Source organism: Salminus brasiliensis, chromosome 6 (assembly GCF_030463535.1).
Source record: "Salminus brasiliensis chromosome 6, fSalBra1.hap2, whole genome shotgun sequence".
NCBI classification, from domain to species: domain Eukaryota; kingdom Metazoa; phylum Chordata; class Actinopteri; order Characiformes; family Bryconidae; genus Salminus; species Salminus brasiliensis.
The window spans coordinates 36,037,597-36,061,740 of record NC_132883.1 but is presented as its reverse complement, the minus strand read 5'-3'; the positions used below and the strand labels follow the sequence as shown (position 1 = coordinate 36,061,740).

The 24,144-nt window shown below is 44.2% G+C and overlaps 52 non-coding genes across 52 annotated transcripts; all 52 read right to left on the bottom strand.

The window, feature by feature from the left end:
• Window positions 1-380: 380 nt before the first annotated feature.
• Window positions 381-452, bottom strand: trnat-cgu (transfer RNA threonine (anticodon CGU)). The gene has a single exon. It is a non-coding gene; the product is annotated as a tRNA-Thr (tRNA).
• A 521-nt stretch (window positions 453-973) lies between these two features.
• On the bottom strand, window positions 974-1,045 carry trnat-ugu (transfer RNA threonine (anticodon UGU)). Its single transcript has one exon. It is a non-coding gene; the product is annotated as a tRNA-Thr (tRNA).
• Window positions 1,046-1,279: 234 nt separating this feature from the next.
• trnaa-cgc (transfer RNA alanine (anticodon CGC)) lies at window positions 1,280-1,351 on the bottom strand. The gene has a single exon. It is a non-coding gene; the product is annotated as a tRNA-Ala (tRNA).
• A 581-nt stretch (window positions 1,352-1,932) lies between these two features.
• On the bottom strand, window positions 1,933-2,004 carry trnaa-ugc (transfer RNA alanine (anticodon UGC)). Its single transcript has one exon. It is a non-coding gene; the product is annotated as a tRNA-Ala (tRNA).
• Window positions 2,005-2,126: 122 nt separating this feature from the next.
• Window positions 2,127-2,198, bottom strand: trnai-uau (transfer RNA isoleucine (anticodon UAU)). Its single transcript has one exon. It is a non-coding gene; the product is annotated as a tRNA-Ile (tRNA).
• A 234-nt stretch (window positions 2,199-2,432) lies between these two features.
• trnaa-ugc (transfer RNA alanine (anticodon UGC)) lies at window positions 2,433-2,504 on the bottom strand. The gene has a single exon. It is a non-coding gene; the product is annotated as a tRNA-Ala (tRNA).
• A 182-nt stretch (window positions 2,505-2,686) lies between these two features.
• trnat-cgu (transfer RNA threonine (anticodon CGU)) lies at window positions 2,687-2,758 on the bottom strand. The gene has a single exon. It is a non-coding gene; the product is annotated as a tRNA-Thr (tRNA).
• A 522-nt stretch (window positions 2,759-3,280) lies between these two features.
• Window positions 3,281-3,352, bottom strand: trnat-ugu (transfer RNA threonine (anticodon UGU)). The gene has a single exon. It is a non-coding gene; the product is annotated as a tRNA-Thr (tRNA).
• A 234-nt stretch (window positions 3,353-3,586) lies between these two features.
• trnaa-ugc (transfer RNA alanine (anticodon UGC)) lies at window positions 3,587-3,658 on the bottom strand. Its single transcript has one exon. It is a non-coding gene; the product is annotated as a tRNA-Ala (tRNA).
• Window positions 3,659-3,823: 165 nt separating this feature from the next.
• trnat-cgu (transfer RNA threonine (anticodon CGU)) lies at window positions 3,824-3,895 on the bottom strand. The gene has a single exon. It is a non-coding gene; the product is annotated as a tRNA-Thr (tRNA).
• A 327-nt stretch (window positions 3,896-4,222) lies between these two features.
• trnaa-ugc (transfer RNA alanine (anticodon UGC)) lies at window positions 4,223-4,294 on the bottom strand. Its single transcript has one exon. It is a non-coding gene; the product is annotated as a tRNA-Ala (tRNA).
• A 122-nt stretch (window positions 4,295-4,416) lies between these two features.
• Window positions 4,417-4,488, bottom strand: trnat-ugu (transfer RNA threonine (anticodon UGU)). Its single transcript has one exon. It is a non-coding gene; the product is annotated as a tRNA-Thr (tRNA).
• Window positions 4,489-4,722: 234 nt separating this feature from the next.
• trnaa-cgc (transfer RNA alanine (anticodon CGC)) lies at window positions 4,723-4,794 on the bottom strand. Its single transcript has one exon. It is a non-coding gene; the product is annotated as a tRNA-Ala (tRNA).
• A 581-nt stretch (window positions 4,795-5,375) lies between these two features.
• trnaa-ugc (transfer RNA alanine (anticodon UGC)) lies at window positions 5,376-5,447 on the bottom strand. The gene has a single exon. It is a non-coding gene; the product is annotated as a tRNA-Ala (tRNA).
• A 665-nt stretch (window positions 5,448-6,112) lies between these two features.
• Window positions 6,113-6,184, bottom strand: trnat-cgu (transfer RNA threonine (anticodon CGU)). Its single transcript has one exon. It is a non-coding gene; the product is annotated as a tRNA-Thr (tRNA).
• Window positions 6,185-7,012: 828 nt separating this feature from the next.
• On the bottom strand, window positions 7,013-7,084 carry trnaa-ugc (transfer RNA alanine (anticodon UGC)). Its single transcript has one exon. It is a non-coding gene; the product is annotated as a tRNA-Ala (tRNA).
• A 165-nt stretch (window positions 7,085-7,249) lies between these two features.
• trnat-cgu (transfer RNA threonine (anticodon CGU)) lies at window positions 7,250-7,321 on the bottom strand. The gene has a single exon. It is a non-coding gene; the product is annotated as a tRNA-Thr (tRNA).
• A 522-nt stretch (window positions 7,322-7,843) lies between these two features.
• Window positions 7,844-7,915, bottom strand: trnat-ugu (transfer RNA threonine (anticodon UGU)). Its single transcript has one exon. It is a non-coding gene; the product is annotated as a tRNA-Thr (tRNA).
• A 471-nt stretch (window positions 7,916-8,386) lies between these two features.
• On the bottom strand, window positions 8,387-8,458 carry trnat-cgu (transfer RNA threonine (anticodon CGU)). Its single transcript has one exon. It is a non-coding gene; the product is annotated as a tRNA-Thr (tRNA).
• A 522-nt stretch (window positions 8,459-8,980) lies between these two features.
• trnat-ugu (transfer RNA threonine (anticodon UGU)) lies at window positions 8,981-9,052 on the bottom strand. Its single transcript has one exon. It is a non-coding gene; the product is annotated as a tRNA-Thr (tRNA).
• A 234-nt stretch (window positions 9,053-9,286) lies between these two features.
• Window positions 9,287-9,358, bottom strand: trnaa-ugc (transfer RNA alanine (anticodon UGC)). The gene has a single exon. It is a non-coding gene; the product is annotated as a tRNA-Ala (tRNA).
• A 165-nt stretch (window positions 9,359-9,523) lies between these two features.
• Window positions 9,524-9,595, bottom strand: trnat-cgu (transfer RNA threonine (anticodon CGU)). Its single transcript has one exon. It is a non-coding gene; the product is annotated as a tRNA-Thr (tRNA).
• A 522-nt stretch (window positions 9,596-10,117) lies between these two features.
• Window positions 10,118-10,189, bottom strand: trnat-ugu (transfer RNA threonine (anticodon UGU)). Its single transcript has one exon. It is a non-coding gene; the product is annotated as a tRNA-Thr (tRNA).
• Window positions 10,190-10,423: 234 nt separating this feature from the next.
• trnaa-ugc (transfer RNA alanine (anticodon UGC)) lies at window positions 10,424-10,495 on the bottom strand. The gene has a single exon. It is a non-coding gene; the product is annotated as a tRNA-Ala (tRNA).
• Window positions 10,496-10,660: 165 nt separating this feature from the next.
• On the bottom strand, window positions 10,661-10,732 carry trnat-cgu (transfer RNA threonine (anticodon CGU)). The gene has a single exon. It is a non-coding gene; the product is annotated as a tRNA-Thr (tRNA).
• Window positions 10,733-11,059: 327 nt separating this feature from the next.
• trnaa-ugc (transfer RNA alanine (anticodon UGC)) lies at window positions 11,060-11,131 on the bottom strand. The gene has a single exon. It is a non-coding gene; the product is annotated as a tRNA-Ala (tRNA).
• Window positions 11,132-11,253: 122 nt separating this feature from the next.
• trnai-uau (transfer RNA isoleucine (anticodon UAU)) lies at window positions 11,254-11,325 on the bottom strand. Its single transcript has one exon. It is a non-coding gene; the product is annotated as a tRNA-Ile (tRNA).
• Window positions 11,326-11,559: 234 nt separating this feature from the next.
• On the bottom strand, window positions 11,560-11,631 carry trnaa-cgc (transfer RNA alanine (anticodon CGC)). Its single transcript has one exon. It is a non-coding gene; the product is annotated as a tRNA-Ala (tRNA).
• A 581-nt stretch (window positions 11,632-12,212) lies between these two features.
• Window positions 12,213-12,284, bottom strand: trnaa-ugc (transfer RNA alanine (anticodon UGC)). Its single transcript has one exon. It is a non-coding gene; the product is annotated as a tRNA-Ala (tRNA).
• Window positions 12,285-12,712: 428 nt separating this feature from the next.
• trnaa-cgc (transfer RNA alanine (anticodon CGC)) lies at window positions 12,713-12,784 on the bottom strand. The gene has a single exon. It is a non-coding gene; the product is annotated as a tRNA-Ala (tRNA).
• A 182-nt stretch (window positions 12,785-12,966) lies between these two features.
• On the bottom strand, window positions 12,967-13,038 carry trnat-cgu (transfer RNA threonine (anticodon CGU)). Its single transcript has one exon. It is a non-coding gene; the product is annotated as a tRNA-Thr (tRNA).
• Window positions 13,039-13,865: 827 nt separating this feature from the next.
• trnaa-ugc (transfer RNA alanine (anticodon UGC)) lies at window positions 13,866-13,937 on the bottom strand. Its single transcript has one exon. It is a non-coding gene; the product is annotated as a tRNA-Ala (tRNA).
• A 165-nt stretch (window positions 13,938-14,102) lies between these two features.
• Window positions 14,103-14,174, bottom strand: trnat-cgu (transfer RNA threonine (anticodon CGU)). Its single transcript has one exon. It is a non-coding gene; the product is annotated as a tRNA-Thr (tRNA).
• A 327-nt stretch (window positions 14,175-14,501) lies between these two features.
• On the bottom strand, window positions 14,502-14,573 carry trnaa-ugc (transfer RNA alanine (anticodon UGC)). Its single transcript has one exon. It is a non-coding gene; the product is annotated as a tRNA-Ala (tRNA).
• Window positions 14,574-14,695: 122 nt separating this feature from the next.
• On the bottom strand, window positions 14,696-14,767 carry trnai-uau (transfer RNA isoleucine (anticodon UAU)). Its single transcript has one exon. It is a non-coding gene; the product is annotated as a tRNA-Ile (tRNA).
• A 234-nt stretch (window positions 14,768-15,001) lies between these two features.
• trnaa-cgc (transfer RNA alanine (anticodon CGC)) lies at window positions 15,002-15,073 on the bottom strand. The gene has a single exon. It is a non-coding gene; the product is annotated as a tRNA-Ala (tRNA).
• Window positions 15,074-15,654: 581 nt separating this feature from the next.
• On the bottom strand, window positions 15,655-15,726 carry trnaa-ugc (transfer RNA alanine (anticodon UGC)). The gene has a single exon. It is a non-coding gene; the product is annotated as a tRNA-Ala (tRNA).
• A 428-nt stretch (window positions 15,727-16,154) lies between these two features.
• Window positions 16,155-16,226, bottom strand: trnaa-cgc (transfer RNA alanine (anticodon CGC)). Its single transcript has one exon. It is a non-coding gene; the product is annotated as a tRNA-Ala (tRNA).
• A 182-nt stretch (window positions 16,227-16,408) lies between these two features.
• trnat-cgu (transfer RNA threonine (anticodon CGU)) lies at window positions 16,409-16,480 on the bottom strand. Its single transcript has one exon. It is a non-coding gene; the product is annotated as a tRNA-Thr (tRNA).
• An 827-nt stretch (window positions 16,481-17,307) lies between these two features.
• trnaa-ugc (transfer RNA alanine (anticodon UGC)) lies at window positions 17,308-17,379 on the bottom strand. Its single transcript has one exon. It is a non-coding gene; the product is annotated as a tRNA-Ala (tRNA).
• Window positions 17,380-17,544: 165 nt separating this feature from the next.
• Window positions 17,545-17,616, bottom strand: trnat-cgu (transfer RNA threonine (anticodon CGU)). The gene has a single exon. It is a non-coding gene; the product is annotated as a tRNA-Thr (tRNA).
• An 827-nt stretch (window positions 17,617-18,443) lies between these two features.
• Window positions 18,444-18,515, bottom strand: trnaa-ugc (transfer RNA alanine (anticodon UGC)). The gene has a single exon. It is a non-coding gene; the product is annotated as a tRNA-Ala (tRNA).
• Window positions 18,516-18,697: 182 nt separating this feature from the next.
• On the bottom strand, window positions 18,698-18,769 carry trnat-cgu (transfer RNA threonine (anticodon CGU)). The gene has a single exon. It is a non-coding gene; the product is annotated as a tRNA-Thr (tRNA).
• Window positions 18,770-19,290: 521 nt separating this feature from the next.
• On the bottom strand, window positions 19,291-19,362 carry trnat-ugu (transfer RNA threonine (anticodon UGU)). Its single transcript has one exon. It is a non-coding gene; the product is annotated as a tRNA-Thr (tRNA).
• Window positions 19,363-19,596: 234 nt separating this feature from the next.
• On the bottom strand, window positions 19,597-19,668 carry trnaa-ugc (transfer RNA alanine (anticodon UGC)). Its single transcript has one exon. It is a non-coding gene; the product is annotated as a tRNA-Ala (tRNA).
• Window positions 19,669-19,850: 182 nt separating this feature from the next.
• Window positions 19,851-19,922, bottom strand: trnat-cgu (transfer RNA threonine (anticodon CGU)). The gene has a single exon. It is a non-coding gene; the product is annotated as a tRNA-Thr (tRNA).
• Window positions 19,923-20,750: 828 nt separating this feature from the next.
• trnaa-ugc (transfer RNA alanine (anticodon UGC)) lies at window positions 20,751-20,822 on the bottom strand. The gene has a single exon. It is a non-coding gene; the product is annotated as a tRNA-Ala (tRNA).
• Window positions 20,823-20,987: 165 nt separating this feature from the next.
• trnat-cgu (transfer RNA threonine (anticodon CGU)) lies at window positions 20,988-21,059 on the bottom strand. The gene has a single exon. It is a non-coding gene; the product is annotated as a tRNA-Thr (tRNA).
• An 828-nt stretch (window positions 21,060-21,887) lies between these two features.
• Window positions 21,888-21,959, bottom strand: trnaa-cgc (transfer RNA alanine (anticodon CGC)). Its single transcript has one exon. It is a non-coding gene; the product is annotated as a tRNA-Ala (tRNA).
• Window positions 21,960-22,540: 581 nt separating this feature from the next.
• trnaa-ugc (transfer RNA alanine (anticodon UGC)) lies at window positions 22,541-22,612 on the bottom strand. Its single transcript has one exon. It is a non-coding gene; the product is annotated as a tRNA-Ala (tRNA).
• A 428-nt stretch (window positions 22,613-23,040) lies between these two features.
• trnaa-cgc (transfer RNA alanine (anticodon CGC)) lies at window positions 23,041-23,112 on the bottom strand. The gene has a single exon. It is a non-coding gene; the product is annotated as a tRNA-Ala (tRNA).
• Window positions 23,113-23,294: 182 nt separating this feature from the next.
• On the bottom strand, window positions 23,295-23,366 carry trnat-cgu (transfer RNA threonine (anticodon CGU)). The gene has a single exon. It is a non-coding gene; the product is annotated as a tRNA-Thr (tRNA).
• Between the last annotated feature and the right edge of the window lie 778 nt (window positions 23,367-24,144).

Here is a 24,144-nt window from a genome sequence, read left to right as displayed (position 1 = left end):
TTCTTCTGATACTGTCTCAGAACATGCAAATCAAACAAGTTCCTCCAGCTGAAAATGCCTTTTTAATGAAAAGTTTTTGTTGTGGTTTTGATTCACTTCAGCATGCTTCCAATAATGAGCTTCAGTCTAAAAGACAAATTCAGTGGAGATGCTGGGGATTGAACCCAGGACCTCTTACATGCAAAGCATGCACTCTACCACTGAGCTACATCCCCAACTTGCTGTAGGTTGTTGACAACGTGCCCATGGGACAAGCCAAAGCTTTAAACTTACAGTGAGGGCGGAGTTAAAATCCTGCATAGTAAGCTGGAACATCATATATGATGGGGCATGCAAAAGCTACCAGCAAAGTGACATTGGGCAGAATCTTCCAAGAAAGAAGGCACGGACGGGGGTCGAACCCATGAACTTCGGTTTACGAGACCGACGCCTTACCACTTGGCCACCATGCCAGCTCATCAACTGTGCTAGTCCCATGACTCTATGCCTCAACCGGTCTCCTGACAATTCTTGGCAGACTCAATGAATAAAATTCTTGCTAAATGCTCAGTTTGAACTTTTAGCAAACGTTGGTGTGACCTCTGCTTCAGTACAAGAATGTGCATGTACTCCCATCCTGGGCACCTTGCAACACATGCGGCAGAATTTGTCTAGAACTAAATGTCTGGTTTGTGTTTCTCTGAAGTTGCAAAGAAATACTGTAATAGGTCAGACAATGAAGAAAAATTCCTGATCCTCGTAGTCTGAAGTTGCAAAAACCTGCCCAGCAGGTTATAACATGGAGGTGCAGGAGATTGAACCCTGGACCTCATACATGCAAAGCATGCGCTCTACCACTGAGCTACATCCCCTCTGCCAATATTCTGTTTGAGGAACCTAAGAGCATGAGAAAAAATAAGACATTCAGCAAAGATGGGGAGGATTTGATTGACATGTAATAAAAGCTCCCATTAAGCTTCTTTTTGCTTGGAAAAGGCACGAACAGGGATCGAACCTGTGATCTTCGGTTTACAAGACCAACGCCTTGCCACTTGGCCATCACACCCACAGCCTTGGTTTTGAATTGGCGTGGAAGCACTGGACAAATGTACCTGTAAAAGCAACAGGAGTTAATTACCTGAGCATAACAGTAAACATTCTTCTGATACTGTCTCAGAACATGCAAATCAATCAAGTTCCTCCAGCTGAAAATGCCTTTTTAATGAACAGTTTTTGTTGTGGTTTTGATTCACTTCAGCATGCTTCCAATAATGAGCTTCAGTCTAAAAGACAAATTCAGTGGAGATGCTGGGGATTGAACCCAGGACCTCATACATGCGAAGCATGCGCTCTACCACTGAGCTACATCCCCAACTTGCTGTAAGTTGTTGACAATGTGCCCATGGGACAAGCCAAAGCTTTAAACTTACAGCGAGGGCAGAGTTAAAATCCTGCATAGTCAGCATTTTAACATAGTAAGCTGGAACATCACATATGATGGGGCATGCAAAAGCTACCAGCAAAGCGACATTGGGCAGAATCTTCCAAGAAAGAAGGCACAGACTGGGGTCGAACCCATGACCTTCTGTATACGAGACCAACGCCTTACCACTTGGCCAACATGCCAGCTCATAATCTGTCCTAGTCCCATGACTATATGCCTCATCCGGTCTCCTGACAATTCTTGACTGACTCAATGAATAAAATTCTTGCTAAATGCTCAGTTTGAACTTTTAGCAAACGTTGGTGTGACCTCTGCTTCAGTACAAGAATGTGCATGTACTCCCATCCTGGGCACCTTGCAACACATGCGGCATAATTTGTCTAGAACTAAATGTCTGGTTTGTGTTTCTCTGAAGTTGTAAAGAAAGAATGTAATAGGTCAGACAATGAAGAAAAATTCCTGATCCTCGTAGTCTGAAGTTGCAAAAACCTGCCCAGCAGGTTATAACATGGAGATGCAGGGGATTGAACCCTGGACCTCATACATGCAAAGCATGCGCTCTACCACTGAGCTACATCCCCTTTGCCAAGCTTCTGTTTGAGGAACCCAAGAGCATGAGAAAAAATAAGACATTCAGCAAAGATGGGGAGGATTTGATTGACATGTAATAAAAGCTCCCATTAAGCTTCTTTTTGCTTGGAAAAGGCACGAACGGGGATCAAACCTGTGATCTTCGGTTTATAAGACCGACGCCTTGCCACTTGGCCATCGCGCCCACAGCCTTGGTTTTGAATTGGCATGGAAGCACTGGACAAATGTACCTGTAAAAGCAACAGTAGTTAATTACCTGAGCATAACAGTAAACATTCTTCTGATACTGTCTCAGAACATGCAAATCAAGCAAGTTCTTCCAGCTGCAAATGCCTTTTTAATGAACATTTTTTGTTGTGGTTTTGATTCACTTCAGCATGCTTCCAATAATGAGCTTCAGTCTAAAAGACAAATTCAGTGGAGATGCTGGGGATTGAACCCAGGACCTCATACATGCAAAGCATGCGCTTTACCACTGAGCTACATCCCCAACTTGCTGTAGGTTGTTGACAATGTGCCCATGGGACAAGCCAAAGCTTTAAACTTACAGTGAGGGCGGAGTTAAAATCCTGCATAGTCAGCATTTTAACATAGTAAGCTGGAACATCATATATGATGGGGCATGCAAAAGCTACCAGCAAAGTGACATTGGGCAGAATCTTCCAAGAAAGAAGGCACGGACGGGGGTCGAACCCATGATCTTCGGTTTACGAGACCGACGCCTTACCACTTGGCCACCATGCCAGCTCATCAACTGTGCTAGTCCCATGACTCTATGCCTCAACCAGTCTCCTGACAATTCTTGGCTGACTCAATGAATAAAATTCTTGCTAAATGCTCAGTTTGAACTTTTAGCAAACGTTGGTGTGACCTCTGCTTCAGTACAAGAATGTGCATGTACTCCCATCCTGGGCACCTTGCAACACATGCGGCAGAATTTGTCTAGAACTAAATGTCTGGTTTGTGTTTCTCTGAAGTTGCAAAGAAATACTGTAATAGGTCAGACAATGAAGAAAAATTCCTGATCCTCGTAGTCTGAAGTTGCAAAAACCTGCCCAGCAGGTTATAACATGGAGGTGGAGGAGATTGAACCCTGGACCTCATACATGCAAAGCATGCGCTCTACCACTGAGCTACATCCCCTCTGCCAATATTCTGTTTGAGGAACCTAAGAGCATGAGAAAAAAATAAGACATTCAGCAAAGATGGGGAGGATTTGATTGACATGTAATAAAAGCTCCCATTAAGCTTCTTTTTGCTTGGAAAAGGCACGAACGGGGATCGAACCTGTGATCTTCGGTTTACAAGACCAACGCCTTGCCACTTGGCCATCACACCCACAGCCTTGGTTTTGAATTGGCGTGGAAGCACTGGACAAATGTACCTGTAAAAGCAACAGGAGTTAATTACCTGAGCATAACAGTAAACATTCTTCTGATACTGTCTCAGAACATGCAAATCAATCAAGTTCCTCCAGCTGAAAATGCCTTTTTAATGAACAGTTTTTGTTGTGGTTTTGATTCACTTCAGCATGCTTCCAATAATGAGCTTCAGTCTAAAAGACAAATTCAGTGGAGATGCTGGGGATTGAACCCAGGACCTCTTACATGCAAAGCATGCGCTCTACCACTGAGCTACATCCCCAACTTGCTGTAGGTTGTTGACAACGTGCCCATGGGACAAGCCAAAGCTTTAAACTTACAGTGAGGGCAGAGTTAAAATCCTGCATAGTAAGCTGGAACATCATATATGATGGGGCATGCAAAAGCTACCAGCAAAGTGACATTGGGCAGAATCTTCCAAGAAAGAAGGCACGGACGGGGGTCGAACCCATGATCTTCGGTTTACGAGACCGACGCCTTACCACTTGGCCACCATGCCAGCTCATCAACGGTGCTAGTCCCATGACTCTATGCCTCAACCGGTCTCCTGACAATTCTTGGCTGACTCAATGAATAAAATTCTTGCTAAATGCTCAGTTTGAACTTTTAGCAAACGTTGGTGTGACCTCTGCTTCAGTACAAGAATGTGCATGTACTCCCATCCTGGGCACCTTGCAACACATGCGGCATAATTTGTCTAGAACTAAATGTCTGGTTTGTGTTTCTCTGAAGTTGCAAAGAAAGAATGTAATAGGTCAGACAATGAAGAAAAATTCCTGATCCTCGTAGTCTGAAGTTGCAAAAACCTGCCCAGCAGGTTATAACATGGAGATGCAGGGGATTGAACCCTGGACCTCATACATGCAAAGCATGCGCTCTACCACTGAGCTACATCCCCTTTGCCAAGCTTCTGTTTGAGGAACCCAAGAGCATGAGAAAAAATAAGACATTCAGCAAAGATGGGGAGGATTTGATTGACATGTAATAAAAGCTCCCATTAAGCTTCTTTTTGCTTGGAAAAGGCACGAACGGGGATCGAACCTGTGATCTTCGGTTTACAAGACCAACGCCTTGCCACTTGGCCATCACACCCACAGCCTTGGTTTTGAATTGGCGTGGAAGCACTGGACAAATGTACCTGTAAAAGCAACAGGAGTTAATTACCTGAGCATAACAGTAAACATTCTTCTGATACTGTCTCAGAACATGCAAATCAATCAAGTTCCTCCAGCTGAAAATGCCTTTTTAATGAACAGTTTTTGTTGTGGTTTTGATTCACTTCAGCATGCTTCCAATAATGAGCTTCAGTCTAAAAGACAAATTCAGTGGAGATGCTGGGGATTGAACCCAGGACCTCATACATGCGAAGCATGCGCTCTACCACTGAGCTACATCCCCAACTTGCTGTAGGTTGTTGACAATGTGCCCATGGGACAAGCCAAAGCTTTAAACTTACAGCGAGGGCAGAGTTAAAATCCTGCATAGTCAGCATTTTAACATAGTAAGCTGGAACATCACATATGATGGGGCATGCAAAAGCTACCAGCAAAGTGACATTGGGCAGAATCTTCCAAGAAGGAAGGCACGGACTGGGGTCGAATCCATGATTTTCTGTTTACGAGACCAACGCCTTACCACTTGGCCAACATGCCAGCTCATAAACTGTGCTAGTCCCATGACTCTATGCCTCAACCGGTCTCCTGACAATTCTTGGCTGACTCAATGAATAAAACTCTTGCTAAATGCTCAGTTTGAACTTTTAGCAAACGTTGGTGTGACCTCTGCTTCAGTACAAGAATGTGCATGTACTCCCATCCTGGGCACCTTGCAACACATGCGGCAGAATTTGTCTAGAACTAAATGTCTGGTTTGTGTTTCTCTGAAGTTGCAAAGAAATACTCTAATAGGTCAGACAATGAAGAAAAATTCCTGACCCTCGTAGTCTGAAGTTGCAAAAACCTGCCCAGCAGGTTATAACATGGAGATGCAGGGAATTGAACCCTGGACCTCATACATGCAAAGCATGCGCTCTACCACTGAGCTACATCCCCGTTGCCAATCTTCTGTTTGAGGAACCCAAGAGCATGAGAAAAAATAAGACATTCAGCAAAGATGGGGAGGATTTGATTGACATGTAATAAAAGCTCCCATTAAGCTTCTTTTTCCTTGGAAAAGGTACGAACGGGGATCAAACCTGTGATCTTCGGTTTATAAGACCGACGCCTTGCCACTTGGCCATCGCGCCCACAGCCTTGGTTTTGAATTGGCGTGGAAGCACTGGACAAATGTACCTGTAAAAGCAACAGTAGTTAATTACCTGTGCATAACAGTAAACATTCTTCTGATACTGTCTCAGAACATGCAAATCAAGCAAGTTCCTCCAGCTGCAAATGCCTTTTTAATGAACATTTTTTGTTGTGGTTTTGATTCACTTCAGCATGCTTCCAATAATGAGCTTCAGTCTAAAAGACAAATTCAGTGGAGATGCTGGGGATTGAACCCAGGACCTTTTACATGCAAAGCATGCGCTCTACCACTGAGCTACATCCCCAACTTGCTGTAGGTTGTTGACAACGTGCCCATGGGACAAGCCAAAGCTTTAAACTTACAGTGAGGGCAGAGTTAAAATCCTGCATAGTAAGCTGGAACATCATATATAATGGGGCATGCAAAAGCTACCAGCAAAGTGACATTGGGCAGAATCTTCCAAGAAAGAAGGCACGGACGGGGGTCGAACCCATGATCTTCGGTTTACGAGATCGACGCCTTACCACTTGGCCACCATGCCAGCTCATCAACTGTGCTAGTCCCATGACTCTATGCCTCAACCGGTCTCCTGACAATTCTTGGCTGACTCAATGAATAAAATTCTTGCTATATGCTCAGTTTGAACTTTTAGCAAACGTTGGTGTGACCTCTGCTTCAGTACAAGAATGTGCATGTACTCCCATCCTGGGCACCTTGCAACACATGCGGCAGAATTTGTCTAGAACTAAATGTCTGGTTTGTGTTTCTCTGAAGTTGCAAAGAAATACTGTAATAGGTCAGACAATGAAGAAAAATTCCTGATCCTCGTAGTCTGAAGTTGCAAAAACCTGCCCAGCAGGTTATAACATGGAGGTGCAGGAGATTGAACCCTGGACCTCATACATGCAAAGCATGCGCTCTACCACTGAGCTACATCCCCTCTGCCAATATTCTGTTTGAGGAACCTAAGAGCATGAGAAAAAAATAAGACATTCAGCAAAGATGGGGAGGATTTGATTGACATGTAATAAAAGCTCCCATTAAGCTTCTTTTTGCTTGGAAAAGGCACGAACGGGGATCGAACCTGTGAGCTTCGGTTTACAAGACCAACGCCTTGCCACTTGGCCATCACACCCACATCCTTGGTTTTGAATTGGCGTGGAAGCACTGGACAAATGTACCTGTAAAAGCAACAGGAGTTAATTACCTGAGCATAACAGTAAACATTCTTCTGATACTGTCTCAGAACATGCAAATCAATCAAGTTCCTCCAGCTGAAAATGCCTTTTTAATGAACAGTTTTTGTTGTGGTTTTGATTCACTTCAGCATGCTTCCAATAATGAGCTTCAGTCTAAAAGACAAATTCAGTGGAGATGCTGGGGATTGAACCCAGGACCTCTTACATGCAAAGCATGCGCTCTACCACTGAGCTACATCCCCAACTTGCTGTAGGTTGTTGACAACGTGCCCATGGGACAAGCCAAAGCTTTAAACTTACAGTGAGGGCAGAGTTAAAATCCTGCATAGTAAGCTGGAACATCATATATGATGGGGCATGCAAAAGCTACCAGCAAAGTGACATTGGGCAGACTCTTCCAAGAAAGAAGGCACGGACGGGGGTCGAACCCATGATCTTCGGTTTACGAGACCGACGCCTTACCACTTGGCCACCATGCCAGCTCATCAACTGTGCTAGTCCCATGACTCTATGCCTCAACCGGTCTCCTGACAATTCTTGGCTGACTCAATGAATAAAATTCTTGCTAAATGCTCAGTTTGAACTTTTAGCAAACGTTGGTGTGACCTCTGCTTCAGTACAAGAATGTGCATGTACTCCCATCCTGGGCACCTTGCAACACATGCGGCAGAATTTGTCTAGAACTAAATGTCTGGTTTGTGTTTCTCTGAAGTTGCAAAGAAATACTGTAATAGGTCAGACAATGAAGAAAAATTCCTGATCCTCGTAGTCTGAAGTTGCAAAAACCTGCCCAGCAGGTTATAACATGGAGGTGCAGGAGATTGAACCCTGGACCTCATACATGCAAAGCATGCGCTCTACCACTGAGCTACATCCCCTCTGCCAATATTCTGTTTGAGGAACCTAAGAGCATGAGAAAAAAATAAGACATTCAGCAAAGATGGGGAGGATTTGATTGACATGTAATAAAAGCTCCCATTAAGCTTCTTTTTGCTTGGAAAAGGCACGAACGGGGATCGAACCTGTGATCTTCGGTTTACAAGACCAACGCCTTGCCACTTGGCCATCACACCCACATCCTTGGTTTTGAATTGGCGTGGAAGCACTGGACAAATGTACCTGTAAAAGCAACAGGAGTTAATTACCTGAGCATAACAGTAAACATTCTTCTGATACTGTCTCAGAACATGCAAATCAATCAAGTTCCTCCAGCTGAAAATGCCTTTTTAATGAACAGTTTTTGTTGTGGTTTTGATTCACTTCAGCATGCTTCCAATAATGAGCTTCAGTCTAAAAGACAAATTCAGTGGAGATGCTGGGGATTGAACCCAAGACCTCTTACATGCAAAGCATGCGCTCTACCACTGAGCTACATCCCCAACTTGCTGTAGGTTGTTGAAAACGTGCCCATGGGACAAGCCAAAGCTTTAAACTTACAGTGAGGGCAGAGTTAAAATCCTGCATAGTAAGCTGGAACATCATATATGATGGGGCATGCAAAAGCTACCAGCAAAGTGACATTGGGCAGACTCTTCCAAGAAAGAAGGCACGGACGGGGGTCGAACCCATGATCTTCGGTTTACGAGACCGACGCCTTACCACTTGGCCACCATGCCAGCTCATCAACTGTGCTAGTCCCATGACTCTATGCCTCAACCGGTCTCCTGACAATTCTTGGCTGACTCAATGAATAAAATTCTTGCTAAATGCTCAGTTTGAACTTTTAGCAAACGTTGGTGTGACCTCTGCTTCAGTACAAGAATGTGCATGTACTCCCATCCTGGGCACCTTGCAACACATGCGGCAGAATTTGTCTAGAACTAAATGTCTGGTTTGTGTTTCTCTGAAGTTGCAAAGAAATACTGTAATAGGTCAGACAATGAAGAAAAATTCCTGATCCTCGTAGTCTGAAGTTGCAAAAACCTGCCCAGCAGGTTATAACATGGAGGTGCAGGAGATTGAACCCTGGACCTCATACATGCAAAGCATGCGCTCTACCACTGAGCTACATCCCCTCTGCCAATATTCTGTTTGAGGAACCTAAGAGCATGAGAAAAAAATAAGACATTCAGCAAAGATGGGGAGGATTTGATTGACATGTAATAAAAGCTCCCATTAAGCTTCTTTTTGCTTGGAAAAGGCACGAACGGGGATCGAACCTGTGATCTTCGGTTTACAAGACCAACGCCTTGCCACTTGGCCATCACACCCACATCCTTGGTTTTGAATTGGCGTGGAAGCACTGGACAAATGTACCTGTAAAAGCAACAGGAGTTAATTACCTGAGCATAACAGTAAACATTCTTCTGATACTGTCTCAGAACATGCAAATCAATCAAGTTCCTCCAGCTGAAAATGCCTTTTTAATGAACAGTTTTTGTTGTGGTTTTGATTCACTTCAGCATGCTTCCAATAATGAGCTTCAGTCTAAAAGACAAATTCAGTGGAGATGCTGGGGATTGAACCCAGGACCTCTTACATGCAAAGCATGCGCTCTACCACTGAGCTACATCCCCAACTTGCTGTAGGTTGTTGACAACGTGCCCATGGGACAAGCCAAAGCTTTAAACTTACAGTGAGGGCAGAGTTAAAATCCTGCATAATAAGCTGGAACATCATATATGATGGGGCATGCAAAAGCTACCAGCAAAGTGACATTGGGCAGAATCTTCCAAGAAAGAAGGCACGGACGGGGGTCGAACCCATGATCTTCGGTTTACGAGATCGACGCCTTACCACTTGGCCACCATGCCAGCTCATCAACTGTGCTAGTCCCATGACTCTATGCCTCAACCGGTCTCCTGACAATTCTTGGCTGACTCAATGAATAAAATTCTTGCTAAATGCTCAGTTTGAACTTTTAGCAAACGTTGGTGTGACCTCTGCTTCAGTACAAGAATGTGCATGTACTCCCATCCTGGGCACCTTGCAACACATGCGGCAGAATTTGTCTAGAACTAAATGTCTGGTTTGTGTTTCTCTGAAGTTGCAAAGAAATACTGTAATAGGTCAGACAATGAAGAAAAATTCCTGATCCTCGTAGTCTGAAGTTGCAAAAACCTGCCCAGCAGGTTATAACATGGAGGTGCAGGAGATTGAACCCTGGACCTCATACATGCAAAGCATGCGCTCTACCACTGAGCTACATCCCCTCTGCCAATATTCTGTTTGAGGAACCTAAGAGCATGAGAAAAAAATAAGACATTCAGCAAAGATGGGGAGGATTTGATTGACATGTAATAAAAGCTCCCATTAAGCTTCTTTTTGCTTGGAAAAGGCACGAACGGGGATCGAACCTGTGATCTTCGGTTTACAAGACCAACGCCTTGCCACTTGGCCATCACACCCACATCCTTGGTTTTGAATTGGCGTGGAAGCACTGGACAAATGTACCTGTAAAAGCAACAGGAGTTAATTACCTGAGCATAACAGTAAACATTCTTCTGATACTGTCTCAGAACATGCAAATCAATCAAGTTCCTCCAGCTGAAAATGCCTTTTTAATGAACAGTTTTTGTTGTGGTTTTGATTCACTTCAGCATGCTTCCAATAATGAGCTTCAGTCTAAAAGACAAATTCAGTGGAGATGCTGGGGATTGAACCCAGGACCTCTTACATGCAAAGCATGCGCTCTACCACTGAGCTACATCCCCAACTTGCTATAGGTTGTTGACAACGTGCCCATGGGACAAGCCAAAGCTTTAAACTTACAGTGAGGGCAGAGTTAAAATCCTGCATAGTAAGCTGGAACATCATATATGATGGGGCATGCAAAAGCTACCAGCAAAGTGACATTGGGCAGACTCTTCCAAGAAAGAAGGCACGGACGGGGGTCGAACCCATGATCTTCGGTTTACGAGACCGACGCCTTACCACTTGGCCACCATGCCAGCTCATCAACTGTGCTAGTCCCATGACTCTATGCCTCAACCGGTCTCCTGACAATTCTTGGCTGACTCAATGAATAAAATTCTTGCTAAATGCTCAGTTTGAACTTTTAGCAAACGTTGGTGTGACCTCTGCTTCAGTACAAGAATGTGCATGTACTCCCATCCTGGGCACCTTGCAACACATGCGGCAGAATTTGTCTAGAACTAAATGTCTGGTTTGTGTTTCTCTGAAGTTGCAAAGAAAGAATGTAATAGGTCAGACAATGAAGAAAAATTCCTGATCCTCGTAGTCTGAAGTTGCAAAAACCTGCCCAGCAGGTTATAACATGGAGATGCAGGGGATTGAACCCTGGACCTCATACATGCAAAGCATGCGCTCTACCACTGAGCTACATCCCCTTTGCCAAGCTTCTGTTTGAGGAACCCAAGAGCATGAGAAAAAATAAGACATTCAGCAAAGATGGGGAGGATTTGATTGACATGTAATAAAAGCTCCCATTAAGCTCCTTTTTGCTTGGAAAAGGCACGAACGGGGATCAAACCTGTGATCTTCGGTTTATAAGACCGACGCCTTGCCACTTGGCCATCGCGCCCACAGCCTTGGTTTTGAATTGGCATGGAAGCACTGGACAAATGTACCTGTAAAAGCAACAGTAGTTAATTACCTGAGCATAACAGTAAACATTCTTCTGATACTGTCTCAGAACATGCAAATCATGCAAGTTCCTCCAGCTGCAAATGCCTTTTTAATGAACAGTTTTTGTTGTGGTTTTGATTCACTTCAGCATGCTTCCAATAATGAGCTTCAGTCTAAAAGACAAATTCAGTGGAGATGCTGGGGATTGAACCCAGGACCTCATACATGCGAAGCATGCGCTCTACCACTGAGCTACATCCCCAACTTGCTGTAGGTTGTTGACAATGTGCCCATGGGACAAGCCAAAGCTTTAAACTTACAGCGAGGGCAGAGTTAAAATCCTGCATAGTCAGCATTTTAACATAGTAAGCTGGAACATCACATATGATGGGGCATGCAAAAGCTACCAGCAAAGCGACATTGGGCAGAATCTTCCAAGAAAGAAGGCACAGACTGGGGTCCAACCCATGACCTTCTGTATACGAGACCAACGCCTTACCACTTGGCCAACATGCCAGCTCATAATCTGTCCTAGTCCCATGACTATATGCCTCATCCGGTCTCCTGACAATTCTTGACTGACTCAATGAATAAAATTCTTGCTAAATGCTCAGTTTGAACTTTTAGCAAACGTTGGTGTGACCTCTGCTTCAGTACAAGAATGTGCATGTACTCCCATCCTGGGCACCTTGCAACACATGCGGCATAATTTGTCTAGAACTAAATGTCTGGTTTGTGTTTCTCTGAAGTTGCAAAGAAAGAATGTAATAGGTCAGACAATGAAGAAAAATTCCTGATCCTCGTAGTCTGAAGTTGCAAAAACCTGCCCAGCAGGTTATAACATGGAGATGCAGGGGATTGAACCCTGGACCTCATACATGCAAAGCATGCGCTCTACCACTGAGCTACATCCCCTTTGCCAAGCTTCTGTTTGAGGAACCCAAGAGCATGAGAAAAAATAAGACATTCAGCAAAGATGGGGAGGATTTGATTGACATGTAATAAAAGCTCCCATTAAGCTTCTTTTTGCTTGGAAAAGGCACGAACGGGGATCGAACCTGTGATCTTCGGTTTACAAGACCAACGCCTTGCCACTTGGCCATCACACCCACAGCCTTGGTTTTGAATTGGCGTGGAAGCACTGGACAAATGTACCTGTAAAAGCAACAGGAGTTAATTACCTGAGCATAACAGTAAACATTCTTCTGATACTGTCTCAGAACATGCAAATCAATCAAGTTCCTCCAGCTGAAAATGCCTTTTTAATGAACAGTTTTTGTTGTGGTTTTGATTCACTTCAGCATGCTTCCAATAATGAGCTTCAGTCTAAAAGACAAATTCAGTGGAGATGCTGGGGATTGAACCCAGGACCTCATACATGCGAAGCATGCGCTCTACCACTGAGCTACATCCCCAACTTGCTGTAGGTTGTTGACAATGTGCCCATGGGACAAGCCAAAGCTTTAAACTTACAGCGAGGGCAGAGTTAAAATCCTGCATAGTCAGCATTTTAACATAGTAAGCTGGAACATCACATATGATGGGGCATGCAAAAGCTACCAGCAAAGTGACATTGGGCAGAATCTTCCAAGAAAGAAGGCACGGACGGGGGTCGAACCCATGATCTTCGGTTTACGAGACCGACACCTTACCACTTGGCCACCATGCCAGCTCATCAACTGTGCTAGTCCCATGACTCTATGCCTCAACCGGTCTCCTGACAATTCTTGGCTGACTCAATGAATAAAATTCTTGCTAAATGCTCAGTTTGAACTTTTAGCAAACGTTGGTGTGACCTCTGCTTCAGTACAAGAATGTGCATGTACTCCCATCCTGGGCACCTTGCAACACATGCGGCAGAATTTGTCTAGAACTAAATGTCTGGTTTGTGTTTCTCTGAAGTTGCAAAGAAAGAATGTAATAGGTCAGACAATGAAGAAAAATTCCTGATCCTCGTAGTCTGAAGTTGCAAAAACCTGCCCAGCAGGTTATAACATGGAGGTGCAGGAGATTGAACCCTGGACCTCATACATGCAAAGCATGCGCTCTACCACTGAGCTACATCCCCGTTGCCAATCTTCTGTTTGAGGAACCCAAGAGCATGAGAAAAAATAAGACATTCAGCAAAGATGGGGAGGATTTGATTGACATGTAATAAAAGCTCCCATTAAGCTTCTTTTTGCTTGGAAAAGGTACGAACGGGGATCAAACCTGTGATCTTCGGTTTATAAGACCGACGCCTTGCCACTTGGCCATCGCGCCCACATCCTTGGTTTTGAATTGGCGTGGAAGCACTGGACAAATGTACCTGTAAAAGCAACAGTAGTTAATTACCTGTGCATAACAGTAAACATTCTTCTGATACTGTCTCAGAACATGCAAATCAAGCAAGTTCCTCCAGCTGCAAATGCCTTTTTAATGAACATTTTTTGTTGTGGTTTTGATTCACTTCAGCATGCTTCCAATAATGAGCTTCAGTCTAAAAGACAAATTCAGTGGAGATGCTGGGGATTGAACCCAGGACCTCTTACATGCAAAGCATGCGCTCTACCACTGAGCTACATCCCCAACTTGCTGTAGGTTGTTGACAACGTGCCCATGGGACAAGCCAAAGCTTTAAACTTACAGTGAGGGCAGAGTTAAAATCCTGCATAGTAAGCTGGAACATCATATATGATGGGGCATGCAAAAGCTACCAGCAAAGTGACATTGGGCAGAATCTTCCAAGAAAGAAGGCACGGACGGGGGTCGAACCCATGATCTTCGGTTTACGAGACCGACGCCTTACCACTTGGCCACCATGCCAGCTCATCAACTGTGCTAGTCCCATGACTCTATGCCTCAACCGGTCTCCTGACAATTCTTGGCTGACTCAATGAATAAAATTCTTGCTAAATGCTCAGTTTGAACTTTTAGCAAACGTTGGTGTGACCTCTGCTTCAGTACAAGAATGTGCATGTACTCCCATCCTGGGCACCTTGCAACACATGCGGCAGAATTTGTCTAGAACTAAATGTCTGGTTTGTGTTTCTCTGAAGTTGCAAAGAAAGAATGTAATAGGTCAGACAATGAAGAAAAATTCCTGATCCTCGTAGTCTGAAGTTGCAAAAACCTGCCCAGCAGGTTATAACATGGAGATGCAGGGGATTGAACCCTGGACCTCATACATGCAAAGCATGCGCTCTACCACTGAGCTACATCCCCTTTGCCAAGCTTCTGTTTGAGGAACCCAAGAGCATGAGAAAAAATAAGACATTCAGCAAAGATGGGGAGGATTTGATTGACATGTAATAAAAGCTCCCATTAAGCTCCTTTTTGCTTGGAAAAGGCACGAACGGGGATCAAACCTGTGATCTTCGGTTTATAAGACCGACGCCTTGCCACTTGGCCATCGCGCCCACAGCCTTGGTTTTAAATTGGCATGGAAGCACTGGACAAATGTACCTGTAAAAGCAACAGTAGTTAATTACCTGAGCATAACAGTAAACATTCTTCTGATACTGTCTCAGAACATGCAAATCATGCAAGTTCCTCCAGCTGCAAATGCCTTTTTAATGAACAGTTTTTGTTGTGGTTTTGATTCACTTCAGCATGCTTCCAATAATGAGCTTCAGTCTAAAAGACAAATTCAGTGGAGATGCTGGGGATTGAACCCAGGACCTCATACATGCGAAGCATGCGCTCTACCACTGAGCTACATCCCCAACTTGCTGTAGGTTGTTGACAATGTGCCCATGGGACAAGCCAAAGCTTTAAACTTACAGCGAGGGCAGAGTTAAAATCCTGCATAGTCAGCATTTTAACATAGTAAGCTGGAACATCACATATGATGGGGCATGCAAAAGCTACCAGCAAAGCGACATTGGGCAGAATCTTCCAAGAAAGAAGGCACAGACTGGGGTCAAACCCATGACCTTCTGTATACGAGACCAACGCCTTACCACTTGGCCAACATGCCAGCTCATAATCTGTCCTAGTCCCATGACTATATGCCTCATCCGGTCTCCTGACAATTCTTGACTGACTCAATGAATAAAATTCTTGCTAAATGCTCAGTTTGAACTTTTAGCAAACGTTGGTGTGACCTCTGCTTCAGTACAAGAATGTGCATGTACTCCCATCCTGGGCACCTTGCAACACATGCGGCATAATTTGTCTAGAACTAAATGTCTGGTTTGTGTTTCTCTGAAGTTGCAAAGAAAGAATGTAATAGGTCAGACAATGAAGAAAAATTCCTGATCCTCGTAGTCTGAAGTTGCAAAAACCTGCCCAGCAGGTTATAACATGGAGATGCAGGGGATTGAACCCTGGACCTCATACATGCAAAGCATGCGCTCTACCACTGAGCTACATCCCCTTTGCCAAGCTTCTGTTTGAGGAACCCAAGAGCATGAGAAAAAATAAGACATTCAGCAAAGATGGGGAGGATTTGATTGACATGTAATAAAAGCTCCCATTAAGCTTCTTTTTGCTTGGAAAAGGCACGAACGGGGATCGAACCTGTGATCTTCGGTTTACAAGACCTACGCCTTGCCACTTGGCCATCACACCCACAGCCTTGGTTTTGAATTGGCGTGGAAGCACTGGACAAATGTACCTGTAAAAGCAACAGGAGTTAATTACCTGAGCATAACAGTAAACATTCTTCTGATACTGTCTCAGAACATGCAAATCAATCAAGTTCCTCCAGCTGAAAATGCCTTTTTAATGAACAGTTTTTGTTGTGGTTTTGATTCACTTCAGCATGCTTCCAATAATGAGCTTCAGTCTAAAAGACAAATTCAGTGGAGATGCTGGGGATTGAACCCAGGACCTCATACATGCGAAGCATGCGCTCTACCACTGAGCTACATCCCCAACTTGCTGTAGGTTGTTGACAATGTGCCCATGGGACAAGCCAAAGCTTTAAACTTACAGCGAGGGCAGAGTTAAAATCCTGCATAGTCAGCATTTTAACATAGTAAGCTGGAACATCACATATGATGGGGCATGCAAAAGCTACCAGCAAAGTGACATTGGGCAGAATCTTCCAAGAAAGAAGGCACGGACGGGGGTCGAACCCATGATCTTCGGTTTACGAGACCGACGCCTTACCACTTGGCCACCATGCCAGCTCATCAACTGTGCTAGTCCCATGACTCTATGCCTCAACCGGTCTCCTGACAATTCTTGGCTGACTCAATGAATAAAATTCTTGCTAAATGCTCAGTTTGAACTTTTAGCAAACGTTGGTGTGACCTCTGCTTCAGTACAAGAATGTGCATGTACTCCCATCCTGGGCACCTTGCAACACATGCGGCAGAATTTGTCTAGAACTAAATGTCTGGTTTGTGTTTCTCTGAAGTTGCAAAGAAAGAATGTAATAGGTCAGACAATGAAGAAAAATTCCTGATCCTCGTAGTCTGAAGTTGCAAAAACCTGCCCAGCAGGTTATAACATGGAGGTGCAGGAGATTGAACCCTGGACCTCATACATGCAAAGCATGCGCTCTACCACTGAGCTACATCCCCGTTGCCAATCTTCTGTTTGAGGAACCCAAGAGCATGAGAAAAAATAAGACATTCAGCAAAGATGGGGAGGATTTGATTGACATGTAATAAAAGCTCCCATTAAGCTTCTTTTTGCTTGGAAAAGGTACGAACGGGGATCAAACCTGTGATCTTCGGTTTATAAGACCGACGCCTTGCCACTTGGCCATCGCGCCCACATCCTTGGTTTTGAATTGGCGTGGAAGCACTGGACAAATGTACCTGTAAAAGCAACAGTAGTTAATTACCTGTGCATAACAGTAAACATTCTTCTGATACTGTCTCAGAACATGCAAATCAAGCAAGTTCCTCCAGCTGCAAATGCCTTTTTAATGAACATTTTTTGTTGTGGTTTTGATTCACTTCAGCATGCTTCCAATAATGAGCTTCAGTCTAAAAGACAAATTCAGTGGAGATGCTGGGGATTGAACCCAGGACCTCTTACATGCAAAGCATGCGCTCTACCACTGAGCTACATCCCCAACTTGCTGTAGGTTGTTGACAACGTGCCCATGGGACAAGCCAAAGCTTTAAACTTACAGTGAGGGCAGAGTTAAAATCCTGCATAGTAAGCTGGAACATCATATATGATGGGGCATGCAAAAGCTACCAGCAAAGTGACATTGGGCAGAATCTTCCAAGAAAGAAGGCACGGACGGGGGTCGAACCCATGATCTTCGGTTTACGAGACCGACGCCTTACCACTTGGCCACCATGCCAGCTCATCAACTGTGCTAGTCCCATGACTCTATGCCTCAACCGGTCTCCTGACAATTCTTGGCTGACTCAATGAATAAAATTCTTGCTAAATGCTCAGTTTGAACTTTTAGCAAACGTTGGTGTGACCTCTGCTTCAGTACAAGAATGTGCATGTACTCCCATCCTGGGCACCTTGCAACACATGCGGCAGAATTTGTCTAGAACTAAATGTCTGGTATGTGTTTCTCTGAAGTTGCAAAGAAATACTGTAATAGGTCAGACATTGAAGAAAAATTCCTGATCCTCGTAGTCTGAAGTTGCAAAAACCTGCCCAGCAGGTTATAACATGGAGATGCAGGGGATTGAACCCTGGACCTCATACATGCAAAGCATGCTCTCTACCACTGAGCTACATCCCCTCTGCCTATCTTCTGTTTGAGGAACCTAAGAGCATGAGAAAAAATAAGACATTCAGCAAAGATGGGGAGGATTTGATTGACATGTAATAAAAGCTCCCATTAAGCTTCTTTTTGCTTGGAAAAGGCACGAATGATGATCGAACCCGTGATCTTCGGTTTACAAGACCGACTCCTTGCCACTTGGCCATCGCACCCACAGCCTTGGTTTTGAATTGGCGTGGAAGCACTGGACAAATGTACCTGTAAAAGCAACAGGAGTTAATTACCTGAGCATAACAGTAAACATTCTTCTGATACTGTCTCAGAACATGCAAATCAAGCAAGTTCCTCCAGCTGCAAATGCCTTTTTAATGAACAGTTTTTGTTGTGGTTTTGATTCACTTCAGCATGCTTCCAATAATGAGCTTCAGTCTAAAAGACAAATTCAGTGGAGATGCTGGGGATTGAACCCAGGACCTCATACATGCAAAGCATGTGCTCTACCACTGAGCCACATCCCCAACTTGCTGTAGGTTGTTGACAATGTGCCCATGGGACAAGCCAAAGCTTTAAACTTACAGTGAGGGCAGAGTTAAAATCCTGCATAGTCAGCATTTTAACATAGTAAGCTGGAACATCATATATGATGGGGCATGCAAAAGCTACCAGCAAAGTGACATTGGGCAGAATCTTCCAAGAAAGAAGGCACGGACGGGGGTCGAACCCATGATCTTCGGTTTACGAGACCGACGCCTTACCACTTGGCCACCATGCCAGCTCATCAACTGTGCTAGTCCCATGACTCTATGCCTCAACCGGTCTCCTGACAATTCTTGGCTGACTCAATGAATAAAATTCTTGCTAAATGCTCAGTTTGAACTTTTAGCAAACGTTGGTGTGACCTCTGCTTCAGTACAAGAATGTGCATGTACTCCCATCCTGGGCACCTTGCAACACATGCGGCAGAATTTGTCTAGAACTAAATGTCTGGTATGTGTTTCTCTGAAGTTGCAAAGAAATACTGTAATAGGTCAGACAATGAAGAAAAATTCCTGATCCTCGTAGTCTGAAGTTGCAAAAACCTGCCCAGCAGGTTATAACATGGAGATGCAGGGGATTGAACCCTGGACCTCATACATGCAAAGCATGCTCTCTACCACTGAGCTACATCCCCTCTGCCTATCTTCTGTTTGAGGATCCTAAGAGCATGAGAAAAAATAAGACATTCAGCAAAGATGGGGAGGATTTGATTGACATGTAATAAAAGCTCCCATTAAGCTTCTTTTTGCTTGGAAAAGGCACGAACGGTGATCGAACCCGTGATCTTCGGTTTACAAGACCGACTCCTTGCCACTTGGCCATCGCGCCCACAGCCTTGGTTTTGAATTGGCGTGGAAGCACTGGACAAATGTACCTGTAAAAGCAACAGGAGTTAATTACCTGAGCATAACAGTAAACATTCTTCTGATACTGTCTCAGAACATGCAAATCAAGCAAGTTCCTCCAGCTGCAAATGCCTTTTTAATGAACAGTTTTTGTTGTGGTTTTGATTCACTTCAGCATGCTTCCAATAATGAGCTTCAGTCTAAAAGACAAATTCAGTGGAGATGCTGGGGATTGAACCCAGGACCTCATACATGCAAAGCATGTGCTCTACCACTGAGCCACATCCCCAACTTGCTGTAGGTTGTTGACAATGTGCCCATGGGACAAGCCAAAGCTTTAAACTTACAGTGAGGGCAGAGTTAAAATCCTGCATAGTCAGCATTTTAACATAGTAAGCTGGAACATCATATATGATGGGGCATGCAAAAGCTACCAGCAAAGTGACATTGGGCAGAATCTTCCAAGAAAGAAGGCACGGACGGGGGTCGAACCCATGATCTTCGGTTTACGAGACCGACGCCTTACCACTTGGCCACCATGCCAGCTCATCAACTGTGCTAGTCCCATGACTCTATGCCTCAACCGGTCTCCTGACAATTCTTGGCTGACTCAATGAATAAAATTCTTGCTAAATGCTCAGTTTGAACTTTTAGCAAACGTTGGTGTGACCTCTGCTTCAGTACAAGAATGTGCATGTACTCCCATCCTGGGCACCTTGCAACACATGCGGCAGAATTTGTCTAGAACTAAATGTCTGGTTTGTGTTTCTCTGAAGTTGCAAAGAAATACTGTAATAGGTCAGACAATGAAGAAAAATTCCTGATCCTCGTAGTCTGAAGTTGCAAAAACCTGCCCAGCAGGTTATAACATGGAGGTGCAGGAGATTGAACCCTGGACCTCATACATGCAAAGCATGCGCTCTACCACTGAGCTACATCCCCTCTGCCAATATTCTGTTTGAGGAACCTAAGAGCATGAGAAAAAAATAAGACATTCAGCAAAGATGGGGAGGATTTGATTGACATGTAATAAAAGCTCCCATTAAGCTTCTTTTTGCTTGGAAAAGGCACGAACGGGGATCGAACCTGTGATCTTCGGTTTACAAGACCAACGCCTTGCCACTTGGCCATCACACCCACAGCCTTGCTTTTGAATTGGCGTGGAAGCACTGGACAAATGTACCTGTAAAAGCAACAGGAGTTAATTACCTGAGCATAACAGTAAACATTCTTCTGATACTGTCTCAGAACATGCAAATCAATCAAGTTCCTCCAGCTGAAAATGCCTTTTTAATGAACAGTTTTTGTTGTGGTTTTGATTCACTTCAGCATGCTTCCAATAATGAGCTTCAGTCTAAAAGACAAATTCAGTGGAGATGCTGGGGATTGAACCCAGGACCTCTTACATGCAAAGCATGCGCTCTACCACTGAGCTACATCCCCAACTTGCTGTAGGTTGTTGACAACGTGCCCATGGGACAAGCCAAAGCTTTAAACTTACAGTGAGGGCGGAGTTAAAATCCTGCATAGTAAGCTGGAACATCATATATGATGGGGCATGCAAAAGCTACCAGCAAAGTGACATTGGGCAGAATCTTCCAAGAAAGAAGGCACGGACGGGGGTCGAACCCATGATCTTCGGTTTACGAGACCGACGCCTTACCACTTGGCCACCATGCCAGCTCATCAACTGTGCTAGTCCCATGACTCTATGCCTCAACCGGTCTCCTGACAATTCTTGGCTGACTCAATGAATAAAATTCTTGCTAAATGCTCAGTTTGAACTTTTAGCAAACGTTGGTGTGACCTCTGCTTCAGTACAAGAATGTGCATGTACTCCCATCCTGGGCACCTTGCAACACATGCGGCAGAATTTGTCTAGAACTAAATGTCTGGTTTGTGTTTCTCTGAAGTTGCAAAGAAAGAATGTAATAGGTCAGACAATGAAGAAAAATTCCTGATCCTCGTAGTCTGAAGTTGCAAAAACCTGCCCAGCAGGTTATAACATGGAGGTGCAGGAGATTGAACCCTGGACCTCATACATGCAAAGCATGCGCTCTACCACTGAGCTACATCCCCTCTGCCAATATTCTGTTTGAGGAACCTAAGAGCATGAGAAAAAAATAAGACATTCAGCAAAGATGGGGAGGATTTGATTGACATGTAATAAAAGCTCCCATTAAGCTTCTTTTTGCTTGGAAAAGGCACGAACGGGGATCGAACCTGTGATCTTCGGTTTACAAGACCAACGCCTTGCCACTTGGCCATCACACCCACAGCCTTGCTTTTGAATTGGCGTGGAAGCACTGGACAAATGTACCTGTAAAAGCAACAGGAGTTAATTACCTGAGCATAACAGTAAACATTCTTCTGATACTGTCTCAGAACATGCAAATCAATCAAGTTCCTCCAGCTGAAAATGCCTTTTTAATGAACAGTTTTTGTTGTGGTTTTGATTCACTTCAGCATGCTTCCAATAATGAGCTTCAGTCTAAAAGACAAATTCAGTGGAGATGCTGGGGATTGAACCCAAGACCTCATACATGCGAAGCATGCGCTCTACCACTGAGCTACATCCCCAACTTGCTGTAGGTTGTTGACAATGTGCCCATGGGACAAGCCAAAGCTTTAAACTTACAGCGAGGGCAGAGTTAAAATCCTGCATAGTCAGCATTTTAACATAGTAAGCTGGAACATCACATATGATGGGGCATGCAAAAGCTACCAGCAAAGCGACATTGGGCAGAATCTTCCAAGAAAGAAAGCACAGACTGGGGTCGAACCCATGACCTTCTGTATACGAGACCAACGCCTTACCACTTGGCCAACATGCCAGCTCATAATCTGTCCTAGTCCCATGACTATATGCCTCATCCGGTCTCCTGACAATTCTTGACTGACTCAATGAATAAAATTCTTGCTAAATGCTCAGTTTGAACTTTTAGCAAACGTTGGTGTGACCTCTGCTTCAGTACAAGAATGTGCATGTACTCCCATCCTGGGCACCTTGCAACACATGCGGCAGAATTTGTCTAGAACTAAATGTCTGGTTTGTGTTTCTCTGAAGTTGCAAAGAAAGAATGTAATAGGTCAGACAATGAAGAAAAATTCCTGATCCTCGTAGTCTGAAGTTGCAAAAACCTGCCCAGCAGGTTATAACAGGGAGATGCAGGGGATTGAACCCTGGACCTCATACATGCAAAGCATGCGCTCTACCACTGAGCTACATCCCCTTTACCAAGCTTCTGTTTGAGGAACCCAAGAGCATGAGAAAAAATAAGACATTCAGCAAAGATGGGGAGGATTTGATTGACATGTAATAAAAGCTCCCATTAAGCTTCTTTTTGCTTGGAAAAGGCACAAACGGGGATCGAACCTGTGATCTTCGGTTTACAAGACCAACGCCTTGCCACTTGGCCATCACACCCACAGCCTTGGTTTTGAATTGGCGTGGAAGCACTGGACAAATGTACCTGTAAAAGCAACAGGAGTTAATTACCTGAGCATAACAGTAAACATTCTTCTGATACTGTCTCAGAACATGCAAATCAATCAAGTTCCTCCAGCTGAAAATGCCTTTTTAATGAACAGTTTTTGTTGTGGTTTTGATTCACTTCAGCATGCTTCCAATAATGAGCTTCAGTCTAAAAGACAAATTCAGTGGAGATGCTGGGGATTGAACCCAGGACCTCATACATGCGAAGCATGCGCTCTACCACTGAGCTACATCCCCAACTTGCTGTAGGTTGTTGACAATGTGCCCATGGGACAAGCCAAAGCTTTAAACTTACAACGAGGGCAGAGTTAAAATCCTGCATAGTCAGCATTTTAACATAGTAAGCTGGAACATCACATATGATGGGGCATGCAAAAGCTACCAGCAAAGTGACATTGGGCAGAATCTTCCAAGAAAGAAGGCACGGACGGGGGTCGAACCCATGATCTTCGGTTTACGAGACCGACGCCTTACCACTTGGCCACCATGCCAGCTCATCAACTGTGCTAGTCCCATGACTCTATGCCTCAACCGGTCTCCTGACAATTCTTGGCTGACTCAATGAATAAAATTCTTGCTAAATGCTCAGTTTGAACTTTTAGCAAACGTTGGTGTGACCTCTGCTTCAGTACAAGAATGTGCATGTACTCCCATCCTGGGCACCTTGCAACACATGCGGCAGAATTTGTCTAGAACTAAATGTCTGGTATGTGTTTCTCTGAAGTTGCAAAGAAATACTGTAATAGGTCAGACATTGAAGAAAAATTCCTGATCCTCGTAGTCTGAAGTTGCAAAAACCTGCCCAGCAGGTTATAACATGGAGATGCAGGGGATTGAACCCTGGACCTCATACATGCAAAGCATGCTCTCTACCACTGAGCTACATCCCCTCTGCCTATCTTCTGTTTGAGGAACCTAAGAGCATGAGAAAAAAATAAGACATTCAGCAAAGATGGGGAGGATTTGATTGACATGTAATAAAAGCTCCCATTAAGCTTCTTTTTGCTTGGAAAAGGCACGAACGATGATCGAACCCGTGATCTTCGGTTTACAAGACCGACTCCTTGCCACTTGGCCATCGCACCCACAGCCTTGGTTTTGAATTGGCGTGGAAGCACTGGACAAATGTACCTGTAAAAGCAACAGGAGTTAATTACCTGAGCATAACAGTAAACATTCTTCTGATACTGTCTCAGAACATGCAAATCAATCAAGTTCCTCCAGCTGAAAATGCCTTTTTAATGAACAGTTTTTGTTGTGGTTTTGATT